Below are 7,562 nucleotides of genomic sequence, written 5' to 3'. Positions count from 1 at the left end.
CTAGCATCACTACTCTGGACGGTTCTGACTTAGAATATGTGGACAACTACAAATACCTAGGTGTCTGGTTAGACTGTAAACTCTACTTCCAGACTCATATTAAGCATCTAAATTCAAAATTAATTCTAGAATCAGCTTCCTATTTCACAACAAAGCATCCTTCACTCATGCTGCCAAACATACCCTCGTAAAACTGACTTTCCTACCGATCCTTGACTTCGGCAATGTCATTTACAAAATAGCCTCCAACACTCTACTCAGCAAATTGGATGCAGTCTATCACAGTGCCATCCATTTCGTCACCAAAGCCCCATATACTACCCACCACTGCGACCTGTATGCTCTCGTTGGCTGGCCCTCGCTTCATATTCGTCGCCAAACCCACTGGCTCCAGGCCATCTATAAGTCTTTGCTAAGTAAAGCCCCGCCTTATCTCAGCTCACTGGTCACCATAGTAGCACCCACCCGTAGCACACGCTGCAGCAGGTATATTTCACTGGTCACCCCCAAAACCAATTCCTCTATTGGTCGCCTTTCCTTCCAGTTCTCTGCTGCCAATGACTGGAACGAATTGCAAAAATCACTAAAGCTGGAGACTCATATCTACCTCATTAACTTTAAGCATCAGCTATCAGAGCAGCGTACAGATCATTGCACCTGTACATAGCCCATCTGTAAATAGCCCATCCAACTACCTCATCCCCATATTGTTATTTATTTTATTAATATATATTTTTTGCTCTTTTGCACCCCGTATCTCTACTTGCACTTTCATCTTCTGCACATCTATCACTCCTGTGTTTATTTGCTAAATTGTAATTATTTCGCCACTACGGCCTATTTATTGCCTTACCTCCCTAATCTTACTTCATTTGCAAACACTGTATATAGACTTTTCTATTGTGTTACTGACTGTACGTTTGTTTATTCCATGTGTAACTCTGTGTTGTTGTCTGTGTCACACTGCTTTGCTTTATCTTGGCCAGGTCGCATTTGTAAATGAGAACTTGTTCTCAGCTGGCTTACTTAAATAAAGGTGAAATAAAAAAATAAAACAATTCTGTGTGGAAATAGGCCTGTTGCTATACTGTATGTAGACCTGATGTCATACAGATCCTACAAGGAGTTGGTTTTCACTAGGGCCCCGAGTTTTTCCTACCTGGTGACATGGTCTGTAGAAACTCCTACTCCAGGGTTTCTCAAACTCGGTCCTCAGGACCCCAAGGGGTGGACGTTTAGTTTTTTGCCCTAGCACTACACAGCTGATTCAAATAATCAAGTAATCATCAAGCTTTGATAATTTGAATCAGCTGTGTAGTGTTAAGTCAAAAACCAAAATGTGCAACCCTTGGGGTCCCGAGGACCGAGTTTGGGAAACGCTGTCCTAGTCTAATGTCCGATAGGTACAATGGATGATGGAAGAATAGACTAAGATGATTTGACAATACCGACAGTGATTTTTTTAAAATATACTGCTCAAAAAATAAAGGGTTCACTAAAATAACACATCCTAGATCTGAATGAATGAAATAATCTTATTATTAAATACTTTTTTCTTTACATAGTTGAATGTGCTGACAACAAAATCACACAAAAATAATCAATGGAAATCCAATTTATCAACCCATGGAGGTCTGGATTTGGAGTCACACTCAAAATTAAAGTGGAAAACCACACTACAGGCTGATCCAACTTTGATGTAATGTCCTTAAAACAAGTCAAAAGGAGGCTCAGTAGTGTGTGTGGCCTCCACGTGCCTGTATGACCTCCCTACAACGCCTGGGCATGCTCCTGATGAGGTGGCGGATGGTCTCCTGAGGGATCTCCTTCCAAACCTGGACTAAAGCATCCGCCAACTCCTGGACAGTCTGTGGTGCAACGTGGCGTTGGTGGATGGAGCGAGACATGATGTCCCAGATGTGCTCAATTGGATTCAGGTCTGGGGAACGGGCGGGCCAGTCCATAGCATCAATGCCTTGAGACATGAGGTCTAGCATTGTCTTGCATTAGGAGGAACCCAGGGCCAACCGCACCAGCATATGGTCTCACAAGGGGTCTGAGGATCTCATCTCGGTACCTAATGGCAGTCAGGCTACCTCTGGCGAGCACATGGAGGGCTGTGCGGCCCCCCAAAGAAATGCCACCCCACACCATGACTGACCCACCGCCAAACCGGTCATGCTGGAGGATGTTGCAGGCAGCAGAACGTTCTCCACGGCGTCTCCAGACTCTGTCACGTCTGTCACATGTGCTCAGTGTGAACCTGCTTTCATCTGTGAAGAGCACAGGGCGCCAGTGGCGAATTTGCCAATCTTGGTGTTCTCTGGCAAATGCCAAACGTCCTGCACGGTGTTGGGCTGTAAGCACAACCCCCACCTGTGGACGTCGGGCCCTCATACCACCCTCATGGAGTCTGTTTCTGACCGTTTGAGCAGACACATGCACATTTGTGGCCTGCTGGAGGTCATTTTGCAGGGCTCTGGCAGTGCTCCTCCTGCTCCTCCTTGCACAAAGGTGGAGGTAGCGGTCCTGCTGTTGGGTTGTTGCCCTCCTACGGCCTCCTCCACATCTCCTGATGTACTGGCCTGTCTCCTGGTAGCACCTCCATGCTCTGGACACTACGCTGACAGACACAGCAAACCTTCTTGCCACAGCTCGCATTGATGTGCCATTCTGGATGAGCTGCACTACCTGAGCCACTTGTGTGGGTTGTAGACTCCTTCTCATGCTACCACTAGAGTGAAAGCACCGCCAGCATTCAAAAGTGACCAAAACATCAGCCAGGAAGCGAGAAGTGGTCTGTGGTCCACCTGCAGAACCACTCCTTTATTGGGGGTGTCTTGCTAATTGCCTATAATTTCCACCTGTTGTCTATTCCATTTGCACAACAGCATGTGAAATTTATTGTCAATCAGTGTTGCTTCCTAAGTGGACAGTTTGATTTCACAGAAGTGTGATTGACTTGGAGTTACATTGTGTTGTTTAAGTGTTCCCTTTATTTTGTTGAGCAGTGTATATAGCAGCATGGGGTGTGAATTTGTATAGGCTTGACACTGGAGTTTAAGTTTGTGGAACGGGGATCAAGATATGAGATGCATGGAGGTTCGTTTGCCTTTGTGTTCATGAATGTGGCTATTTATGTTGGGTATGACTGAGTTCCTTCCTATTTTTACTGCATTTATTTTCCTGTCTTTTCACAGGAATCAGTGTTCACCATGTGACCTATCTCACTACAGCTCTACACCATCATTAGTCCCTCTCATTGTCAGCAGATGGATGGTTGTAACCTCTCGTTCTGACATACTCTCCAACATAGAAGGAGGCCTACACACACATGCAGGGAGAAAACATATGGTATGCATCCACACATATACAGTACTCTCACAGAGGCATGCCAAGAATACCCAACCCCCATCTTCTCCTTTCTCTCTCTTTCCTTCTCCTGCTGTTTAAAATTAATTGTATTTGGATTGTTCTGCTGCTCAATCTTGGCCAGCAAACTTACATTGTGAGAAACATGGCTGGGTTTATAACACAAATAAAGATAAATTAAAGTAAAACTATAACTATTTTCCGTGTCGGAGGGGGCCTGTTCTTTTCAATTTGGGCTGTGGATTTACAGCCACAGCCAAGGGGAGGAAACTCTGTTAAACTCTGTTAAAATGAGGACTGCTCTACCATTTGACACATCATGGCTTGCACACATCGAACTGCTGAATGTTAAGGGTTGAACATCAAGTTCTAAGCTCTAGCCTGGGAAATATAGAGAGAGATGGTTTTGCTTTAGCATTCCAATCTAGAAGGGTTTATTTTTCTTGGAAACATAATTGTCTGTGGCTAGAATTTGGAAGTAGGCTACATTTTACCCGCCAATCTGCCAGGAAATAATAGTCAGTTGTTGTTGCCCTCTAGTGTACATGTCATGCCTTTATTTCATTGACAGAGGAAAAGCAAAGGTTCTACTATGGAATGGGACAACAGAATACTTTTTTTGTCATCTACTGTGTCATGGGATTTGACTGCATTCATTTCAAGGGGACTTCTTGGATTAAGGGCATGCTTATTCAATGTGACCATTTATTTCAACCTGACATACTGTTGTTCTACTGTAGCTCCATCTGTGGGGAAATAGAGAAACGTTCTAAAGTGTCACATTCTAAAGTGTTTTACTATGTTTCACTGCACACTGTTTAGCAGGTATTTTACCGTCATACATACAGGCTTAACAAGTTCAAGAAAATGCACTGCAGTGTGCCATGAGGTATGTTTTCACTAGCACCCGGATCTGGGAAAAAGTGATAAGGATGCAGGTGCGCTCGAGGGTTGCTACAGAGACTGATAGAAAGTCTTCATTAACATCTATATTTATGTTCAAGCCATTTCAAGTGGAACAAGTATTATGCCCATCTGGTGACCATTTCCCATAATTTCTGTCATTGAGAATAAACCAAAAGAAAACCCAAACTAAAAAGATTACTCATTTTCCTAATAGACCCTCTTCCCCCTTGGCCCTGCAACCTGGTTCAGTCCAACCTGAGCACGTGTCCATGGTCACCCGAAAGGTAGTTTACTGTGTCAGTTGTTGAATAACTCCATTGAAGACTCAAGAAGCAAGGTTTAGACTCAAACATGTGGGCTGTTTTGTTGCTCATGCTGGCCTTTTCTGCTACAAGAATGACGGCAGAAAAAAATGTCACAGATATTGTCGTTGAAGAGAGACCTGTAATAGCCAAGGGCATACTTAAGGTAAGTTAAATGTGAATGATGTGGTGATTAAAATTGTGAAATGAATTTACTTCTGTACTGTGAGCATACCTTTGCTAAACTTTCTACTTAGGAGGAAGACACATATTTATTGTTTATACATGAAGGCTTCACTATCTTTGATCTAACTGAGAAACAGATTAGACATGGTGGTTGTGAATGAAAAATACTCATTGTCTGTTCATTTTTCCCATAGGGTACAAGTGTGGTTGGATGAGCCATCAAGAAGATGCCTGAGCTCTATATGTTTCTCATGGAGCGATGGGCATTGTAGTATCCTTCTATTGGTTTCTGTGTAGATCTTAAATAGATTTATGAGGCTAGATTATAATTTTATTATGGTTACTATGTCGCTTTCTAATGATATCTCAGGAGATCGTTTGCATTGTACTGTAGTATGTTAGCATTACCTCATATGGTTACATGGTACCTCATGTAATTTATTTCAAAACTTGACCCACCCAAAGCCTTTTGTAGTTTCTCATGACCTTCCAGATAAACAAGAAAATGTGTGTTAGCGACAACCCAGTTTTATGCCATCTTGAATTGGCCTCAAACCACAAGTGGGTCCAACTAAGTTCAAAACCATCATGTGTCAGAATTCAAGTATGTTGAATGATGTTTGATCTCACTTGAAATATATCCAGAAGTAGATTGTTCTTGAATTTGTTGGTGTCCCCGTATCCTACAGGCAGAGAGTGAACCTAGTCCTGGACAACAACAAAGAATCATGCTTAATGGAGAATCTTCACTGAAATAGATGTTTTTGTCCAGGACTAGGAATAATCTGGGCTCAGGAAACCAGCCCTACATATATTTTCCTTGAGACTTCTTTCCGTTGAAGTCACAATCTGGAATATGATACAGGGGAGGAGAAGAATCCACTTCTGATCTTCTACAATGATAAGGATGAGGTTGTTCAGGTAAGATATGATTCCCATTGAAGATGCTACATATTGTAGCAAATTCAGAGGGTAACTCTGACTGGGATTTGAACCCAGGTCCAGTGACTGTCAAGCCAACACTTTAACCATTATGCCAAGAGCTACAAACCATTCAACAAAGTCGCTGGGTGTTGGGTTAAGGTCATTACATTAGCTCCTTCCTTTGGGAGAGCTTGTCCCCACACTTCTCTATACCAAGTACCAAAGGCCTCATCCCACTTCTGACACCAATGTAGTGGATGTGGGGGTAGGCCTGACAAGGCCTCAAACCCAGGTCCAGCTACTGTATAGCCAACACCTTAACTCTTACGCTAAGAAGTCAGAACCTCTTGATGGGTGTTGTTTTAAGATCGCTACAATATCGTCTAAAGTTCAGACAAAGATTATTAGCTAAATGGTTGGGTAAATAATATATATTTTCTGACCTTGACTCAAGCATGACAAGATTAGAGAGGAATACATAACTATTGCAAGAAGACATTACACAATACAAAATAGGAACATATAGGTGTGATTTGAAACAGTTAAAGAGAAAGAGGCATGACAGTGATGCTGTATATTTTCTGAACCTGTTCAATCTTGCATTATGGTTTCCCCGCCGGTACTGAATGTAAACATTTTGTGTGTATTGTATCAGACTGTCCCTGTAAAGAACATGAAGGTGGATGAGATCAGCAGTCTGCTGGAGTTGCTGGGTTTCTACAATAGATCTCAGAAGGGAGAGGAGGTGCCTGAGCAGTTTCAGTATTTTCCCCTGCGTGCCCCCAGAGATGAGTTGTAAGCACAGGGACACCTTGTGGCCATACTCTGTCATTGCACCCTGTCACACATGATGAGTGAGGCCCTAAGGCCACAACATAATCCAGGCCTCAGTTTGAGGACTACAGACACTGTGCAGTTGAGCAAAGCAGAGCCCTACCACACCGGCTCACTGTAATTTAAACATTAATTGAATCATGAATTTGTCAATAAAAGTTTTCACAAGTTACGTAAAATGTTTCTCTTACTGACTTTTTGTGGCTTACTACCATTTTATAGAGATCCTATTAAATTACTATGTAATAAACCCTCAACGTTAGAATGGGGTGAAAATGGCAGCCAGATTGGCCAGGGAGAAATCCAAACCAGTCTAATTGGCGTGAACGGCAGAATTGACATAATCCATCTTTTACTTATGCAGGTAAATAAAGGTAAGGCAGGTGATATATCAGAAATTGTGTAGTAGAATTATTGTCAACCTAAAATATTGTCATATAATTATATATACAGTTGATATGGGTTGTTGACCAATTTTCTGTCTAAATAGCCTCTAAAATATATATATGTAAGCAGATCATAAATGTCTCAATTGTTGTTTTCTTGGAAAGCTATGAGTGCTATTATATGATACAATATCAGTAATTGTTGCAAGTCCAACTGATTTCTGCCAGTTTATTGCTGCATTGTTTTAATGGAATATTGGAATAATGGCAGTTCATTTGAAAAATGAATGGAATCATTCCTCTTAAACTGGCAGGCAAACTAGCTAACAAACATACAGTGCAGATAAATTCTTCAAATTCATTATTTTACACAATATCTTATCACAGCACTTGCAAACCATGGTTGACCAACTCCCTGACCTAAACGGCTGACCTTTATACCATCATAAGAAGGTTCATGTCCATCTAGTATTCTAATTCCTAATGATATGCTTACCACACTATCTTCCATCAAAACATGGTTTATCTACATCTCATTAAAGTCATAGAGCAAAGTTTCAACAGGTGACGATTGATATAAGTTAGTGTAGCAAATATGTGTGATGTTGATTTAAAATATAACCTGTCTTAATCCTTATATTAATTACAGGGG

General features: G+C 41.8%; 1 pseudogene; it reads left to right on the top strand.

Moving 5' to 3' along the window:
• The first annotated feature begins 4,571 nt into the window (after positions 1 to 4,571).
• Positions 4,572 to 6,703, top strand: LOC115165161 (selenoprotein M-like; annotated as a pseudogene).
• The last annotated feature ends 859 nt before the right edge of the window (positions 6,704 to 7,562 follow it).

The sequence above is a fragment of the Salmo trutta genome, chromosome 27 (assembly GCF_901001165.1).
Source record: "Salmo trutta chromosome 27, fSalTru1.1, whole genome shotgun sequence".
NCBI lineage: Eukaryota > Metazoa > Chordata > Actinopteri > Salmoniformes > Salmonidae > Salmo > Salmo trutta.
The sequence above is the reverse complement of the archived record's forward strand: the minus strand, read 5'-3'. Positions and strand labels throughout refer to the sequence as shown.